Consider the following 18,371-nt stretch of genomic DNA (forward strand, 5'->3'; position numbering starts at 1 on the left):
TTCATTCTCAGTTACCATTTAGCAACCTGTCAAATCCTGAGCTAATGAGCCTATCCCATAGAAATCATTGCATTTACTTTATTTTATTTTTAAGCATGAAGACAATACTGGTTTTTCGTAGGTCAGATGAAGTTGAGAGGGAGATTCTAAACCAGCATATGGAAAAGGCAAGGCTTTTCTCTTCTACTCACAAATGTTCATCCCAAGAATGGCCTTGCTTAAAGGTTTTCATTGATGTTTCTCTATCTAGAAATTGGAGTTATTAAATACAGTTATTAACATGACTGTAATTTAATATTTGAAGGAAGAAATAGCTCACTAATAAGTGTCCTTGTCAAAGTGTTGTTGGTAAACAAAGGTTGAATGGTTTTGAGATTTATCTCAAATGATGAACTACACTTTGTAGGGAATGTTTCAGAGGTCTTCCCTGTCTGTGTTGAGAGACTAGGTTAGGATATCTAGCTTAGGATTTTCATCTAAAATACAGGAAAAAGCAGAGCAGATTCGTGATACTTTCCTCCTCTTGTTGCTTTTGTGTTGTTGTTCTTTCTTCTTTAATTGTGGACTTGAAGGAGTTCTGTAACCTCGTTATGGGAAGGACTTAGGCATAGCAGTTTGGTTTCAGGGCAGAGGTAGAACATACTCCTTGAAGCTGCTTTCATATGAGGCTTGCTTGTTTTACTTAGAATCATACGGTTACAGCTCAATTAAAATAGCAGAGTTTTCTGAGAATGATTTCATTCACTTTATGTGAGACTAAGACGATTTCATTTACTTTATATGAGACATATCACTAATCTCTACTAAAGAATAGAAACAATAATTTTATGGAATTACATATCAGAATATGAGTGTTCAGCTCAGCCTCTTTATGGAACAGTGTATACCAAAAACACATCTTTATTCTTAGTTGAAAGTTTTAGAAAACCCAAAAATTAGAGCAGTGGCATTCGTCTCTGGTGGTTAGAAGTACAGTCTTTAATTCAACATGCAAAACTCAGACTCATAGCTATTTCTGAAGCCCAGCTATAACTACAGTATCATGTGGTCAATAAGTTCTGCATTTCTAAAGGAAGATATTATTTTCACTGTCAATCAAAAGTAGGTAAAAACACATGTACACATTTTAGCTTAGCTGACCAGGTCACAGGAATGTGTACCTGTTTATGTATAAGTGCCAGGACTGAGGCTGGAAGGAGGCAAGTTATGCTCCCTTAATACCATCAGTGTTGTATTTTCCTTAAAAAAGTATATATATATATATATACACACACACACACATATATATATACACATATATATACACATATATATACACACATATATATACACATATATATACATATATACACACATATATATACGTATATATACACATATATATACGTATATATACACACACATATATATACATATATATATACACATATATATATACAAATTAGTTCCTCAATCCAATAAGAACATGATTCTTACTCTTTATAAAAATGCCACCTCTTGAATATTATTTGTTCCCATCTCATTCGTTGATAATATCTATTATATTTTTATAACAGAGTCCAAGATTCTATGCAAAATTCTCTGTTCTCCTCAAACAGATGACGCTTTTGCCCATACTTGGTTCTAATATCATAATTTATTTTACTTGTCAGCTCTCTGTTCATCAGAGAACTTGATAAGCAGAAGAACAGTTGCTCACTCTTGTTCAGATCTACTGCCCTAATGCCCATGGACCTGCAAATTTCCCAAATGTGAGTGGTTTTTATGCTGCCTGTGGAAATCTGAATCTAGATGAGCCACACTTTGTAGAAAATGCTTTAGAGATCTTCCTGCGGCCTCTCTGTGTGGATAACCTCCATGGAACTGTATTTGTTAGGCACTCAATATTGGAACCATTTAATTCAAATTTTTTAATTGACTACGGTATCAGCAAAATGAGAAATGTCTTTCACCCTTGATCTTTGATAATAGCAGACATGTTAATATGAAGTTACTGTTAAGGCTCCAAAAGGCATTGATACAAGTATATTTTTTCTGCCATCCTTGTTTCTTTATAGATTCACACTTTTGAGTATTCAGAGCTTGCTTTTCCTTTGAGTTAGAGGAATGCATTGGAGAGAAGTGTTATTGATGAGGGCTGATTAAGCAAATTAATGAATTGAGACAGCTGAATAGTAAGTGAGAAGAATTTGAGGAGCAGAATTGGTTTTTGCTCATTGACTGTAAAGTGTAGGCGTTAAAACCACAAGGGTACCTGATGGAACAAGCTATAATACCGAGGTAAGTGAAGAGAGAGCATTTGGAATTGTATACTATTTTTCCTCTTCCAATGAATAGCTGTGTGCTGGCTGTTCACTGCTTTCCTGGCATATGTTTTTCTTGTTTCATTTTCTGAGTCATCTGCAATAGCGGAAATGAATTCATTCAACAATATATATTGAATGTCCGTTATGTTCCAGACACAGTGTTAGGCACTTAATGGTACTTGTGGAAATACATTATTTAATGTCTGATGACTAAACGTTCCCAGTTCTGATGGAGTCAAGTGTTTTTGGCTGGGGATGGTAATATTTGGAAAGCATCTTGGAAAGCATTATTTCAAACTCTTCAAATCTGCAAATCTTAAAAACTAGGCAGCACTACACATTGGCTAAGACGTGGGGGCAGCGGGCACTCTATGGTGCTGCTGATGGAAGTGTATATTGATGCACCTGCTTTGGCGCTCACTTTAGTAACATCATGGGACATTCAAGATGCATGTATTTTTGAGATATTTCATCCCTAAATGCACACATGAAGGAGACACATAGAAGATTGATTGTGGCATCCAAGCAAAACATTAGGAAGACAACAATCAACCAAACATTAATTGTCCACCAATAGGGAAATAGAAGATAAATTGTAGCAAAAGTCATGTCTCGGGTGTCATGTTAAAATAAATAAATTAGATCTCTGTGTGCCAATGTGGATAAATCTGAAAACCATAATGTTGAACAACAACAAAAAGTAATTTGCAGCAGGAGACATACAGTATGACATCATTTATGTGCAGTTTTTGGACACAGTAAAATGTTTTCAAAAATATATAAATGTATTCAAAAATAGATATTCGAAAATATACATTTATATGTATTTATATATGAATGTGCCCAAAAATATATATTCTCTTGGGATATATGCATATATGGTAAAATGAGAGAGAGCTATGTGGGAATGATACGCAGTAAGTTCAGCAGTATGCCCACCACTGTTAGGGAGTAGGGGAGCGGTTGTTATCTGCGAGAGTGACTGAGAAGGATTCCATTATATTTGTTATATTTTATGTTGCAAGCGGCGGGTGAACATATGGCATTTGCTGCAGCATCTTCCATATTTTTTATATGTCTGATGTATTGCATAAGAAAAAAGAGTGCATCTGAACAGCTACAGTTACCGCTGTGTGTGTGTGTATTTGCATGCTGAGTTTTTTGAGCACCACACTCTAACCATAGTCTTTGCAAAAGGGTTTTGTACAAAAACAAGGTCCCTTTCGAGTGCAGTGTCTTGGTAAGATTGTTAAGGGCAGATGAGCAAAGGGATGCAGTACCCTCAATCTACAAGACAAAAGATGGACCAGTCAAGCAGTTCCCTAATGTCTTTGATCAATGTAAACTGCTAATTGCAAGGCCTGACTCTCTTTTCCAAAAGGAATGATTCCCCTCCCACCCCCCTCCCCCACGACTCAATTACAAGAATAATTGCTTCAACTCTCAATGTTTCTTTAACTGGGCACGTTCAATGTTAGCATCTTAGGCTCTCATTTCATATGAAACTACTAAGTTGTTCCAGTAAACAGCCTCTACATTGGGTCTTTCTGTTGCAATATTACAGACTTGGCATGCAACCTCCTCTATTTTTCGCTGTGTATAATGAGGTCAAATTCGTTTTGGAAGGCCCGGAAGTCTTCCAGATTTACAGCTATTTGAAAACCCTATTGATAATAAGTATTTGGCCAAAGTGTTTCCACGTTCATACACTCCCCCTCTTTCCTGGCCAGCGTCCCTTGGTGTGTTTTTTTGGTGTTTTTTTTGTTTTGTTTTTTGTTTTGGTCTAGCCTGCACTTTCTCCCTGCCCAGAAATGTCGTTAACATTAACAAGAGCTCTCTCTGGCACTGGCAGGGGGTCTGCAAACAGAACTGGTTTGGAATATGCAATGGGAGGCTTGAATCAAACAAAAGCTGTGATACAGACTGTGGAGTCTGGAAGACAAACTCAATAAGCTCCAGTCAATACTGTCAGGAAAAATCACAGCAAAACTGATTTTGATGAGAACATGTCATTGGGCTGTGAGGGAGACTTGGAAAGGATGCTTCAGCAACAATAACAACAGAAGAGTTTTTCATTTAACTTTTAGATTATGAAGGGCTTGCTGTGTGTGTCATGTTTAGGGACATAAATAAGTACTGATCCTTACTCTAGAGAGTTATTGCACATAAGAAACCCAGAGTCCTAGGCCACCTCCAGAGATTTTAATTCTGTAGGTCTGGAGTGGAAACTGTTTGCCTTGTGAACAAGCTCACAGACGATGCTGATCCTGCAGATTCCTGGAAGCACATTTTGAACAGCAAGGCCCCAGAGCAGGTTCAATGAAATGGAGGAAGACAGTCAAATAAAAATCCTTTCATTCAGTGCTATGGTGAGATGCAATGGCAGAGTTATTAGCAATATTACAGTTACCTAGGAAAAGGAGCAAACAGCTCTGCCTTGCCCAGGCAACCAGCAGAATGGAGGTGATACTTAACCAGCATCTTGAAGAGTGAAGAGATTTCCAGGAAGAAAAGAGAGTTCATGTTACAGGCAGAGGAAGTGACATGAATGAAGTACAGGACACAAACGGAAAATGAAAGTGGTTTTGTATGAACAGAGCTGGAGGTAGAATTGGAATCATCACAGATGCTCTTTAAGAATTGTCTGTGGCTCACACCTGTAATCCCAGCACTTTGTAAGGCCGAGGCTGGTGGATCACCTGAGGTCAGGAGTTGAAAATCATCCTGGCCAACATGGTGAAACCTCGTCTCTACTAAAAATACAAAAATTAGCCAGTGATGGTGGCCGGCACCTGTAATCCCAGCTACTCAGGAGGTTGAGGCACGAGAATCACTTGAACCCAGGAGGCAGAGGTTGCAGTGAGCTGAGATCACGGCACTGCACTCCAGCCTGGGCGACAGAGGGAGACTCTGTCTAAAAAAAAACAGGAAGACAGGCCACAGCTGATTATTGAAGGAATTTGCACAGTCCTTCTAAGGTGTTTGGTACATTATTGTATGATGTATGGTGGAGAACAGTGGAAGGATTTTTACAGATTATTGGTGGAAGAGTGGATGAAGAGAAATTAATAAACAGAAGATCAAAAGTCTAGGTGAAAAAAGAGGAGGGCTTGCCTGAGTTAGTTTTTGGAATAGAGAAGGACATGGCACAAAACATTCTAACCTAAAGGCAAGACCCTCAAGGTTGGAGACGAAGTATCTTCTGGATGCAGATTGGAAAAAGTGATCAACAGCAAATGGTCAAGATGAATGGGTAGAGACAAAACGTGGGTCACCAGGAGGGGGATGACTCACTAATCTTCAAGAATCTATGGCTAAAGATTCAAAGCTCCTTACTAAAATTTACAAAAGGCCCATAATGGAAGGAACTAAGCAAGTTTTGCCTTCTGCTACCTCTAAATTCATTATGTTGCCTGTACAAGTAGAACACACAGCAGGAACTGTGTTTTAATACTAATTACAATTATTTTCTGGTTACATAGATAAATGTAAATGACATTAAAGATGTGATCTGTTCCTGGATGCCATTTTTATCTTCTTTGTCAGAAGGAGGGAGAGAGAATGGCATCAAAATACCAAGGTTCTCTTTTTCTTTTTCCTTAAAAAAAAAAAAAAAAGAAATGACCCTAACCACAAATTTGATGTCTGCACTTTTTTTTTTTTTTTTTTTTTTTAACCAAAACCAAATACAACCTTACGGAGGTAATAAACCTTGTGATACAGTCTCAGGAGGTTGTGCTATGAAAGGAGCCAAATCAGGTAACCAGAAACAAATACCAAGTTCTTTACTGGTATTTTGAATATTTATTAAACAGTTACCAATCCATTGCCATTTGTTTCCTTCACACTTTATGCTCCCTCCTTCTTCCTTCTTTTGCAGAATCCTCACAACTGCTTCTGTCTTTATGTTCCTCTTTTTTGTTGTTGAGATTATGCCTTGCAAAACCTCTAATTAACCTACCTAGCAAAAGCTGAACCTTCTTCAGACTACAGGGAGAGTAGTAGAAAAAATAAAAGTGACAAACAAAAAAGCGAAGGAGTCTCTTCAGCAGGAAGAAGGAGGGGTCATTTCAGGGAAATTATTTTAATAATTCTTGTCCCATTACATAAATAATTCACTTTTTGCTTCTGTATCACTGTATTCCTAGGGTTCTTCTCAAAGCATAACTCTTCCACATTTAGACATGTTCAAAAATAAGAAATTAGAGAACACACTTCATTTTGAATAATAAATTCAGACTGCAATAAAGGAAGGCTATTGGTTTTACTTTTGCAGGCACAGACATTTTGTGAAATCACCAACAATTCAGAAAAGAAATGACATCATCATGCCCGAAAAAGTATAAATGACATAATCTCAAATTAACACATAAAAACGTTAATTAAAAATTAATTTTAAACCCCGTATTCTCCCCTTCCTTTTTTTTTTCTTTTTTTAAATCATGGACTAGTACATCAAAACAGGCTGGCTGTGTCAAAGGCAGGATATTTGGGAATCAAGGATCTGATTCAAATGTTTTATTTGTTCTTGATGGAAAATTCCAAACTGGCTTTTAAAGCCTTTCAATAATGCATGGAATCCTGTAGAAAAAGTTGCTTCCTAGAAGATGTTGCTCTGTTCAACCTGTATTTTTAAGTGTCTTTTTCCTCTAATGTGGGTTTAAAAACAATAAGGAGAGACATATACTACTTGGGTATTTTGTTGAGGCCAATTCCCTTTTTTTATCTGATGTCATGTGAATGGATACTCATCAAAACAAGAGGGGCGTTTTTGGTTTCTCTTTTTGCTGATAAATCGAAAACACAAAGGTCAAAAATAAGCCCTGTTCCTCAATCCCAGTGCCAATGTTGGAGTGGGTTTTTCTTTTTTTTTTTTCTTTTTGAGATCGGATTTTGCTCTTGTCACCCAGGCTGGAGTGCAGTGGCGCGATCTTCGCTCACTACAACCTCTGCCTCCTGGGTTCAAGCGATTCTCCACCCTTAGCCTCCCAAGTAGCTGGGATTACAGGTGCCCACCACCATGCCTGGGTAATTTTTGTGTTTTTAGTAGAGATGGGGTTTTGCCATGTTGGCCGGGCTGGTCTCGAACTCCTGACTTCAGGTGATCCACCCGCCTTGGCCTCCCAAAGTACTGGGATTAAAGACGTGAGCCACTGCTCCCGACCTGGAGTGGGTTTTTTAAGTACTTATAGTAATTACTTGAATAATATGTGTTCATTGTAGATAACATGAAAAATGCAGAAAAACACAAAGAAGAAAAATGATTTCTAATTTTACCAGTGTTTATCATTAGTGTGTGCCATGCGGATATTTCCTTTCTAGCCCCACACACCCAGGCACCTTCCTATTTTTTAACACTTATTTAACACATGGTTAATGACTTGCTACTCTGCTCCAGGAATTGTATCAGGTGGTAGACATACAATTTGTATTAATTGTAGATAATATTTTGTGATCCATTATTTTTTAATTTAATAAGATACTATGCCCTGAGATGTATTCTTCATGATGTGTGATGACAACATAGTAATCCCTAATTCCTTTAGTTACTAAGTTCATTTTACCTTCTCATTTTGCCTCTCATTTGCTATTTTATCATCTTTCACAAATGGGTTTATTTGTTGTTATTTTTTCCTGCTTTATTTGTAAGCAATATTAGATAACAGTTGCACAAGGAGAATTTTCAGGTACAATTAACTTCTCTCTTTTTTTGCGTGTAGGCTTATTTCTTCCTGACAAGTCTTTTGCCTTCTAAGTAACTTAGTGTTGAAACATTACATGAAAAAGCCAACTCATTTGGTTCTTGCCTAGTAATGTCTAAATCACATAAGAAATGCATTGAAAAAACAATCAGGGGAAAAAAGAGGGAGTCATATTGGCTAGCACATCTTTGAATGTATCTGGAAAGAAAAGAATAAATCTGGATTGAAATAGAAGCCAAAAGATGATATTTTTATGGAAAATAATTCCCCTCTCCTTTTCTTTCCCCAGCTCTTTTTCTATCTAATATGCATTTTTCTTTATATTATAAAACAGCTTTGCTCACCTTATCTCTGGTAGTTCTTTATTACTTCAGTCTCTTCTCATCATTTTTTAATGTTCTGGAAATGTAAACTACTTTCCTACCACTTTTCATTTTTGTGGATAGGGTGGCTGATGGGCTTTAAGTTTCAAGCTATGATGAAACAAGGAAATAGATCACTTCTTACAGTGTAATAATGGAACTCTGTTGATGGGTCTAATAAAGAAGAAAAAAAATCGAACCTTATCCATCATCTCCATGACTTCTAGTGTCTTTCCCATCTGCATCTTTGTGTTAAGCAAAAAATATATAATGCAAAAAGTGTGTTTCACAAAGGACTTTTTTTTTAAAAAAAGGTTAGGGCTTTCTTTCCTTCTATTTTTTTTTTTTTTTTTTTTTTTTTTTTTTTTTTGAGTTGGAGTCTTGCTCTGTCCCCCAGGCTGGAGTGCAGTGGTGCGATCTCGGCTCACTGCAAGCTCCGCCTCCCGGGTTCACGCCATTCTCCTGCCTCTGCCTCCCTAGTAGCTGGGACTACAGGCGCCTGCCACCACGCCTGGCTAATTTTTTTGTATTTTTAGTAGAGAAGGGGTTTCACCGTGTTAGCCAGGATGGTCTTGATCTCCTGACCTCGTGGTCTGCCTGCCTTGGCCTCCCAAACTGCTGGGATTACAGGCAGGAGCCACCGCGCCCAGCTAAAGGTTAGGGTTTTCTAAGGTTGTAACTTTTGCATGTGTATTACTTGCCACACAAAGCATCAAGATAAGGAAACCAGCCCTTATGGGTCCTTAGCTTCATGACAATATCTAAAGGTCATACTGTTTTAAGCATACAGAAAACCCTCTAGTCAGAGTCTGTGTTAGCTGTTCTTTAAGAAAAAAAAAAAAAAAAACTTCCATGTCTTGCTACTATTATGAGTTTGTATTTAAAAATTTCATTCTAACCAGCAAGAACACTTCCAGTGGGATTTTCTGATAAAGCAGTCAGGTTTTAGCTTGGAGATGTACTAAGTGCAGAAGTTTTGTGAGTTTTCTTCTTGGTCTTGCAAAGAAAAGCATGAAGCTATATAAGTCTTTCTGTAGGGGAAAAAAAATACTTTTTTTCTTCCTTTTTTTTCCTTTCTGATGAGCATGGATGGAGGAGAGATCCATCCATATTCTGGATCATTATTGGCTCTGATGATGGTTTTGTACAAGGAATAACCTCTCTTGGGGTAGTGATTCTCTTTAATGACCTTTATAAACCAGAATTTTTTTCATCTGAGAAACTAATGAGGATTAAGGGAAGAAAGGGGGCTGGGTGTGGGGGCTCACTCATGTAATTCCAGCACTTTGGGAGGCCGAGACAGGTGGATCACTTGAGGTCAGGAGTTCGAGATCAGCCTGGCCAACATGGCAAAATCTCATCTCTACTAAAAATACAAAAATTAGCCAGGTGTGGTGGTACCGGCCTGTAATCCCAGCTACTTGGGACGCTCAGGCAGCAGGATCGCTTGAACCCGGGAGGCAGAGGTTGCAGTGAGTGCCGAGATTGCCTGGGTGACAGAGCACAACACTCTGTCTCAAAAGGACAAAAAGAAAGGGATCCAACATATATTTATCAGTTAATGTGTCAATTACCCATGGCATCATTACCTTTAGGTTTGCTCAGAACAAGTCCTGTTTATCCCTTGATCCTGGTGTAATTATTAACATCCCCCTTTCTGCTGACAGGTGTCCCAGTTTCAACAATGTATTATACAGTCATTCCATACTCTTAAACAAGAGAGTAATCAAATATAGAAGTCAAGCGTCCAGAACTATGGCTCAGACAAATTGGCAGTTGAATTCTGATTTCTCTACTTGATTTTTTCTGAGAAGCTGAAACTACTATACTTCAGTTAACTTATTTGAGAAATAGGTATAATAGTAATGTTTTTGCCGTATGGGTGTTGAGAAAATTAATATGTGAAATTTTTATCAAAGTACCTGATAAATAGTAAATACTCATTTCACATTAGCAAATAATTATTCCCATATATTTTTTTCATTGAAGTCTTTCAGTGCTACATGTTACAGCCTCCAAGTCATTTAATTTATAGAAACAGAAGTACTTCCTGGTCAGCAGCTTTGGACACAGGAAGTAGTTTATCATAAGAAGATGGACACAGAAAGTGGTTTGCTGAAATAAGAGGATGGTAAAACAGAGTGGATTCATCTATGATAAGTGTCTATAAAGGGATTATGGATCTAGAGAAATTTCTGTAAGTTTTCTTTTGGGTTAGTGTTCAAATTGGTAAAGTTGCCAGGGCGAGGTAGGAAAGTCACATTCAAGCCAGTGTTTCATATTTATTGATTTATGATTTTTTTTGAGACAGTCTCACTCTGTCACCCAGGCTGGAGTGCAGTAGTATGATATCGGCTCACTGCAACCTCTGCTTCCTGGGTTCAAGCGATTCTCCTGCTTTAGCCTCCTGAGTAGCTGGGATTATAGGCACACACCACCACGCCCAGCTAATTTTTGTATTTTTCCTAGAGAGGGTTTCACCATGTTGGCCAGGCTGGTCAGAACTTCTGATCTCAGGTGATCCACTTGCTTTGGCCTCTGAAAGTGCTGAGATTATAGGCATGAGCCATTGCACCCAGCCAGTATTTCTTAAAGATAGGTAATAAGGTTGCATCTTTTTGCTCCTTGAAAGATGGGCTTTGCCATATGACTGACTTTGACTAATGAAATATGCAGGGAGGTGATGTGACTTTCTCATAGGTGGATGCTTGAAGTGACATTTTGTGAGTTACCACATTTTCTAGCCCTTGCCTTAGAGATTTTGGATACATGAGGTGAGAGAAACCGTCTGTCAGCTCATGTCCCTGAGTGACTACAAAAAACAAAAGTTCCAGCCAACCTGTATTGAGCACATGGTACGAATGAGAAATAAACTTCCATTGCTATAAGCCACTAACTTCAGGGGCTGTTTATTACAGCAGCATTGTGTTGCCCATACTGGCTTATGCATCTTGCCTCTTGCTTGCCTGTCATATCTTCTGCTGCTTTGCACTCTCATCTCTTCCTTCTCCCACTTGCCATTATCAGCAACATTTGCTGACCACCTATATGTGCAAAGTGCTTGGTGTCAGTATGTTTCTCATAAGAACCTTATCAAGTAAATACTTATTATATCTTGCCACTGCCAGATGAAGAAATGGGTTCAGAAGGTCACTGTTCACAAATCCCATAGTTGTAGGCAGAGAAAGAGTCAAACATGGGTCTTTCAAACTCCAAATTCTGTTATTAACCACTGTGCTATCTGTCTTGTATTAGGAAGGAGTTCACTTACTGTCTTTTGAGGTTTTTTTTTTTTAATGTAAATGCCCTGAGTTTTTCAACACATATAAAAGGGTTTTATGAATCCTTTTTGTTCATAAAAGGAGATTAACATTAATTTCTGTGCAGAGTAGGATGAAATAGAGAAAGGAAGAACAGGAAAAATATAATCGGAATCTGTTTTCAACTCTGACGTGTTAGAACTAGGATTTTTACCCTTCTCAAAACAAATTCTAGGACGCACATTCATCCAGTTGGCAAAGCCATGTGACTCTAGAGAACCGTGTTGACTGATTGGAAATGGGTAAAATTCTAAACAGCATCAGCTTGATGTGGAATTTCCAATTACTTAATTCTGATTGGTTTTGAAGACACATGAGCTGACTGCTTCACGGGAATCAGGAATGAAGGGGAATCTGTTCAGAACGTATATGTCTCCCTGCAATAAAAGCAATTCAAAGCCATAAATTACTTATATCATCTCAGCATCTTGGGGACTGCTTACTAATCTTAGGACCTATAAAATAAGGGATCAAAGGTAACATTTTCTATGTTGATGCTGTGAGATCTATGCATAACTATCTCTCAGCTGGCCCTACGAGTTTAAAAATTGTTGAACTGTCAATTTACTAATCTTTCTTTTTGGATGATGATGATAATGATGATTTTTTGCATAAGGCTCTTGGACCACCTAGTTTTCACAGGATGGTGATGAATGAGTTTAGGGTTTGGCCCGAAAACCTTATTTCATCTAGAATTTGGCAGGCAGAGCCAAGAGAGTTAGCAGCCTGGGGTGGGGCAATGGAGAGAGCATTCCCTTTGGTCGCTTGAAAAAATCAGTGCCTTTTTGTTTGTCAGCACTACTGAAATTCAGCACTGCTAGGAAACAGAAACCTGATATTCCAAGATGCTCCTATTGGATTTTCACATATCTCGTTTGCATTTGGATTGTTTCAGCAAGTCATACCTCACTTCTGTTACCTATAAATATCTAAGGTTTTAGTTGATGCACGTCTGGCTAGCTTCACAACAAGGATTTAAGACCTTCACGATATTATTTGCCATGAATAATTGCTAGTGGAACATACTGGATCACCTTGTATAACTTTTGCAGCCTGGTTTTAATTTCAGGTTTGACTGTTATATTGTAGCTTTGCAAAGCAATAACAAAAAAATCATAATGTAGATGAGCAGAAACAAAACGAATGATGATGGGACTATTACCATAACCATAATTTTACAGCACAGTTTAATTATTTGGTTCAGTAATGTTAAATAATTATTTCACCACCAAAATTCCTCCCCACCCCAGCCCCTCAACAAACTAAACAACTGTTTCACCACTAGCAACTAATTTATAAGGCAATTTCAGATTCTTATGACTTCTTGTCGCTCTGAGATTTACAGTCACTAATAAAAGGCCCTAACTTTGAGAGGCATGAATTAAAACTCATTTATAAAGAGAATAAAAAATCAGACTTTTTCCATTTCTATCCATAAGTGTCCATATTCCTGTAGACTTGGATGTAAGTGGATGAAGCCCAGTATCCAGTGAATAACAGATGCTCATTAAATATTGGAAAGCAAATGAAGTCATAAATGCGTATAAAGTAGGCATAGTCTTAGGAATGGACAAGATGACTTATCTTTCTTCTTACATTCTTTAGGATGGAATTTGATGAAGGTTCCTTTCTTTTCTTTTTGAATAAACCAACTGAAGTTTAATTCCATGTTTCAGAAAATCACCCCCGCTTTTTTTGGAGATGGAGTGTTGCTCTGTCCCCCAGGCTGGAGTGCATTGGCATGATCTCGGCTCACTCTAACCTCCCCCTCCTGGGTTCAAGTGATTTTCCTGCATCAACTTTCTGAGTAGCTGGGATTACAGGCGTGTGCCATCACGCCTGGCTAATTTTTGTATTTTTAGTAGACATAGGGTTTCAGTATGTTGGCCATGCTGGTCTCAAACTCCTGAGGTCAAATGATCTGCTCACCTCGGCCTCCCAAAGTGCTGGGATTACAGGTGTGAGCCACTGTGCCCGGCCTCAAAATCACTCTTGACTCTTTCCTCTCCCTTATCCCTCATGCCCAAAGATCAACTCCAGTGGTTTGTCCCCTCTTAATTATTGACTGAAACTTTTTGCTTCTCTCCATTCTCCTTCTATTCTCCTGGCCAAAGCCACTCTTCCCTCTTGCCTGGAGTGCTGTCAACACTTCTAAACTGGCCTTTCTTCCTCCACTCTTATCCCCATTATTCTCCATATACCAGTAAGAGTGATTTTCTGTTACGTGATCGCCATCATTCTTGCTGAAATTTCTACTATACCTTCCACTGATTTGAGGATCAAGTCTGGAAATTTTGTCAGTGGCCCTCAAAGTGCAGTTGCTGCTTAGCCTATCGTGTTCTAAATCCGCATCTGATGGCACTTTGTCACAATCCAGGCTCTTTGAGAGAGGGAGAGAGTCTGTGTGTGTGTGTGTTTGTGTGTGTGTGTGTGTGTCTGTTTCCGTCGGTAGAGTATGGGGATCTCTGAAACACTTTGTATACTCAATCTTATTGTTCATTATGATTGTGTGTAGGCATCGTTTCTGGAAAGCCTCTCAGTTACATACCCTTCTTTGTCTTTTCACAGCATAATTGTAATGGTACCTGTTATGTTTTAATATGATACCCTTTCTTTTCTACCAAATGGAAAACTGTGAGAGCAGTACTACGTCTATCTTAGTCGCCAACTTGTGCTCAGCACCTAGCATGGAGACCAGCACATAGTAGAGATTTAATAATTGTCATGTAAATGGATAAAACACATCTATCCAGTTGGATAACTTGGGGTAGTTTTGCTTCTCTGCAGTCTGTCTCCCTCTCTTCCTCCCTTCTCTCTGTTTCTCTCTTTTTCTCTTTCTCGTAGTAATAATAGCTTTACTATGACCATAGCTCTTTTTTTAATCTATCACCTTTTAACACTTTAAGAACTATTTCTAAAAACTCAACTTAGGAAACAGCTGAATTAGCCCCTTTCTTTAGGTTTCAGGCTTCCCTGAATTCCCTAGGATTTTCTTATTTGAAAGTCTCGTTCCTGTTTATATTGGAAAGATTGTTTAAAAAAAGAAAAGAACGTTTGGAGGGCAACAAAACACCCAATTAATGTGCAACTACTTTGAATATTCCTGCAGTGGCAACGGTTAAAGTAGAATGATTGCACACTGTCACTGCTAGCAAAATTATAATCCAGGGTAAGCTAGATTTAGAGTTGTGTCTCAAAACCTGTGTTTTTTGTCCTTCGGGAGTTAAAAGTGCAAAAAAATAAAATAACTGATATAGAGTTGAATTGATTGCTTCGAACAAAATGGTTAAATTCTGTTTGGGTCTTTAAAAGAGTTAACAGAATATAACAATTCAAAGACTCCATGTTCCATAAAAATAGTGCTATTAGGAAGAAAGCCATACTTCTCAGTAACCTCCCTGACACTTGCTCTGTTTTACTTCCCCGGCTGCAGCTGGTCTTGAGTATAATGCCATTGATTTTGAGAGATCTTATAAAGATAATTAGATGTACTGGAGTGTGTTCTATATTCTCAGCATTTCTGAGGCTATGCAAAGCCACCCAAACTTTTGAAATATGTACCTGATATTTCTTACTTGAGAAACTTTTAGTTTCTATGCCCTGGAAAAAAAAAAAAAAACTTTATAGCAGACTTTCCTCCTGAAGCGTGAAGAAGGAATACACGAGGAGTAGAGATTTTTGCCTCCTTTTTCATTTATGTAAATAAATGTGTGAAAAGGATTTTTAATTTATACATTAGTTATCTTGGTCCCAAAGCATAACTCTTTTAACACCTTGAGCTTCCTTATGTTGGAGGGGGAAAAAGAGTGCAAAATCATTAGAGACATGATTATGCTTTAATTTAGGTCTTTTAGTTATGTAAGCAGAATGCAATTAAACAAGAAGTGCTCACTATGACTACATATTTCAAATAGGCTTTCAATTTTTCAGTTTTATGTTTATCTTCTGCAATTGCATAAAACTTCCTCAAGGCTATGACAGTGAATTATAGCTGTGTTCTTGTAATTATTTTCAGCTTAAAAAAAAGAAAAACTTTGCTGCATAAACTATTGCGTTAAACATATTACACGTCTAGTTTTTACTGGGATTCTGTAAGATTTTACACCAGCCGTGAGATTCTCTGCATTCATAGATTTAGAAGGAAAATGTGAGTATTTATGGCATCATCATTGTCACTGTCACTATCATCCTCTTATTGTCGTCATCACCATGAACATCAGATCCACAAGTGTTATCTTGCTTAATTATTGCAGCAACTCTGTGATCTTTATTATTGCCGTTTTCCAGATGAGGAAACCGAGACTTTGAAACATTAAGTAACTTGCATAAAGTCAGACAGCTAGGAAGCATAGTATCTGAAATAGGAAACCATTGCTGACTTTGGCAGCACATATACTGACATTGGAATGATACAGAGAAGATTAGCGTGACCCCTGCGCAACGATGACATGGGAATTTGTGAAGCGTTTCATATTTTTACTAAAAGTAGAAATATCTATTGATCCAGTATCTACCAAAAGGAAAAGAAGTTATTATATGAAAAAGACACTTGCACATGCATGTTTATAGCAGCACAATTCACAATTTCAGAAATATGGAACCAGCCCAAATGCCCATCAGTGAGTAAGTGGATAAAGAAGCTATGGTGTGTGCATACACACACACAAACACATGCTACTCAGCCATAAAAAGGAATGAAATAGGTCAGGCAAAGTGGTTCACACTTGTAATCCCAGCACTTCAGGAGGCTGAGGCAGGTGGATAATCTGAGGTCAGGAGTTTTGAGACCAGCCTGGCCAACATGATGAAACTGCATCTCCACTAAAAATACAAAATTAGCCAGGCATATTGGCAGGTGCCTGTAGTCCCAGCTACTTAGGAGGCTGAGGCAGGAGAACTGCTTGAATCCAGGAGATGGAGTTTGCAGTTAGTGAAGATCATGCCACTGCACTCCAGCCTGGGCGACAGAGCAAGACTCCAGCTAAAAAAAAAAAAAAAAAAATGTAATAATGGCATTCGCAACAACCTGGATGGAGTGGGAGGCCATTATTCTAAGTGAAGTAACTTGGGAATGGAAACCAAACATCTCATGGCTTATCTCCCACTTAAAATGGTTTTCCATTCCTGAGTTATTTAACATTGTATTAATATACTAACATATTCTCACTTATAAGTGGGAGCTAAGCTATAAGGACACAAAAGCATAAGAATGACATAACGTACTCTTGGGACTTGAGGGGAAGGGTGGGAGGTGGGTGAGGGATAAAAGACTTCATACTGATTGGGTGATGGGTGCACCAAAATCTCAGAAATCACACCCAATGAACTTATCCATGTAAGGAACATTACCCGTTCCCCCAAAACTATTGAAATAATAATAAAAGAAAAACACTGTTTAAAAAAAAAGATAATATAAGAAACCAAGAAGCTTGGCTTCACAACCCATGTTACTAATCTTAAAAATGATTCCAAGTTGGGCAGAAAATGCGGAGAAGTTGTGAGTGGGAACAAGTGTAGTCAAGGTAAGGGCGAAAAAAATGTAAGGACTCAAAATGTAGGTTGTAATCTTATCAATTGACTGTGTTACCCTAAGTTGCTTATACCATTTAATCATATAATGCCTACAATGCTTGTGCACATAATCATCTTCTTTGTATTATTATAGTGCTCCTGTTGATGATGATGATATTACCACTATTGTAATTCAGGAAATGTCAGTATCTCTGAGCACTCTTCGGTTGTCTAAACAATACAACTCGTTATGGTGGGGGTGCGTTCTTTAGAGAAATATTTATATTTTAATCTGTCCTTTACACACAGCTTTGACCTCTCCTGTCCAATATGATCTACTTCTCTGAAGCTGGTAGTGGTTTTTGAGGTTTCAATAGTAATGTGTGGCTTCTTCCCATGACTCACACAAGATTGGCTGAGAGTCTTCGAATTTTTTGACTCACCCTTAACTGCAGTATACATCAATTCAGTGCTCTGGCAAAGACTATGAATTATGTTTACATCTGAAGCAAGGCCGTGGTTAAGGAAAATAGTAGATGTGTTAAGACCTTGTTTATTTCAGCAGAGAAGGTTAGAGTTGATCCACATCTGGATAAAAATAATTTTAACCTAGGAGGAGTTACATTTTCTTTATACCATAAGCTCCCCTTCTCTGGTAGCCTCAATGAATCAGCACCACATCTGGGCATGGTGGCCCTTGCCTGTAACAGCAGCACTTTGGGAGGCCATGACAGCAGGATCATTTGAGGCCAGGAGTTCAAGACCAGCCTGGGGAACATGGTGAAACCTCATCTCTACAAAAAAAATTATGTCATGGTGGTGATATGCGTGGAGTCCAGGCTACTTAAAGGGCTGAGGTGGGAGGATCACTTGAGCCCAGGAGGTGGAGGTTGCATTGAGCTGCGATCATGTCACTGCACTTCAGCCTGGGCAGCAGAGTGGACCTTGTCTCAAAAAATAATAATTACATTTAAAAAAAATAAGCAGGCATAGTAACACACGTCTGTAGTCCTAGCATCTCAGGGGGCTGAGGTAGGAGGATCACTTGATCCAGAAGGAACCCAGGAGACTGAGGCTTCAGTGAGCCATGATTGCACCATTGCACTCCAGCCTGGGCAACAGAGGGTGAAGGACCCTCTCAAAAAAAACAAAGCAAAGCAAAACAAAAAG

General features: G+C 38.3%; 1 protein-coding gene and 1 non-coding gene across 24 annotated transcripts in view; both read left to right on the top strand.

Annotated features, from left to right (window-relative positions):
• RBFOX1 (RNA binding fox-1 homolog 1) overlaps positions 1-18,371 on the top strand; it is a 2,477,231-nt gene that overhangs the window by 1,620,095 nt on the left and 838,765 nt on the right. The gene's annotated exons all lie outside the window — the stretch shown is intronic.
• On the top strand, positions 16,062-16,168 carry LOC112205998 (U6 spliceosomal RNA). The gene has a single exon (XR_002940124.1). It is a non-coding gene; the product is annotated as a U6 spliceosomal RNA (small nuclear RNA).

This window comes from Pan troglodytes, chromosome 18, assembly GCF_028858775.2.
Source record: "Pan troglodytes isolate AG18354 chromosome 18, NHGRI_mPanTro3-v2.0_pri, whole genome shotgun sequence".
Classification (NCBI taxonomy): domain Eukaryota; kingdom Metazoa; phylum Chordata; class Mammalia; order Primates; family Hominidae; genus Pan; species Pan troglodytes.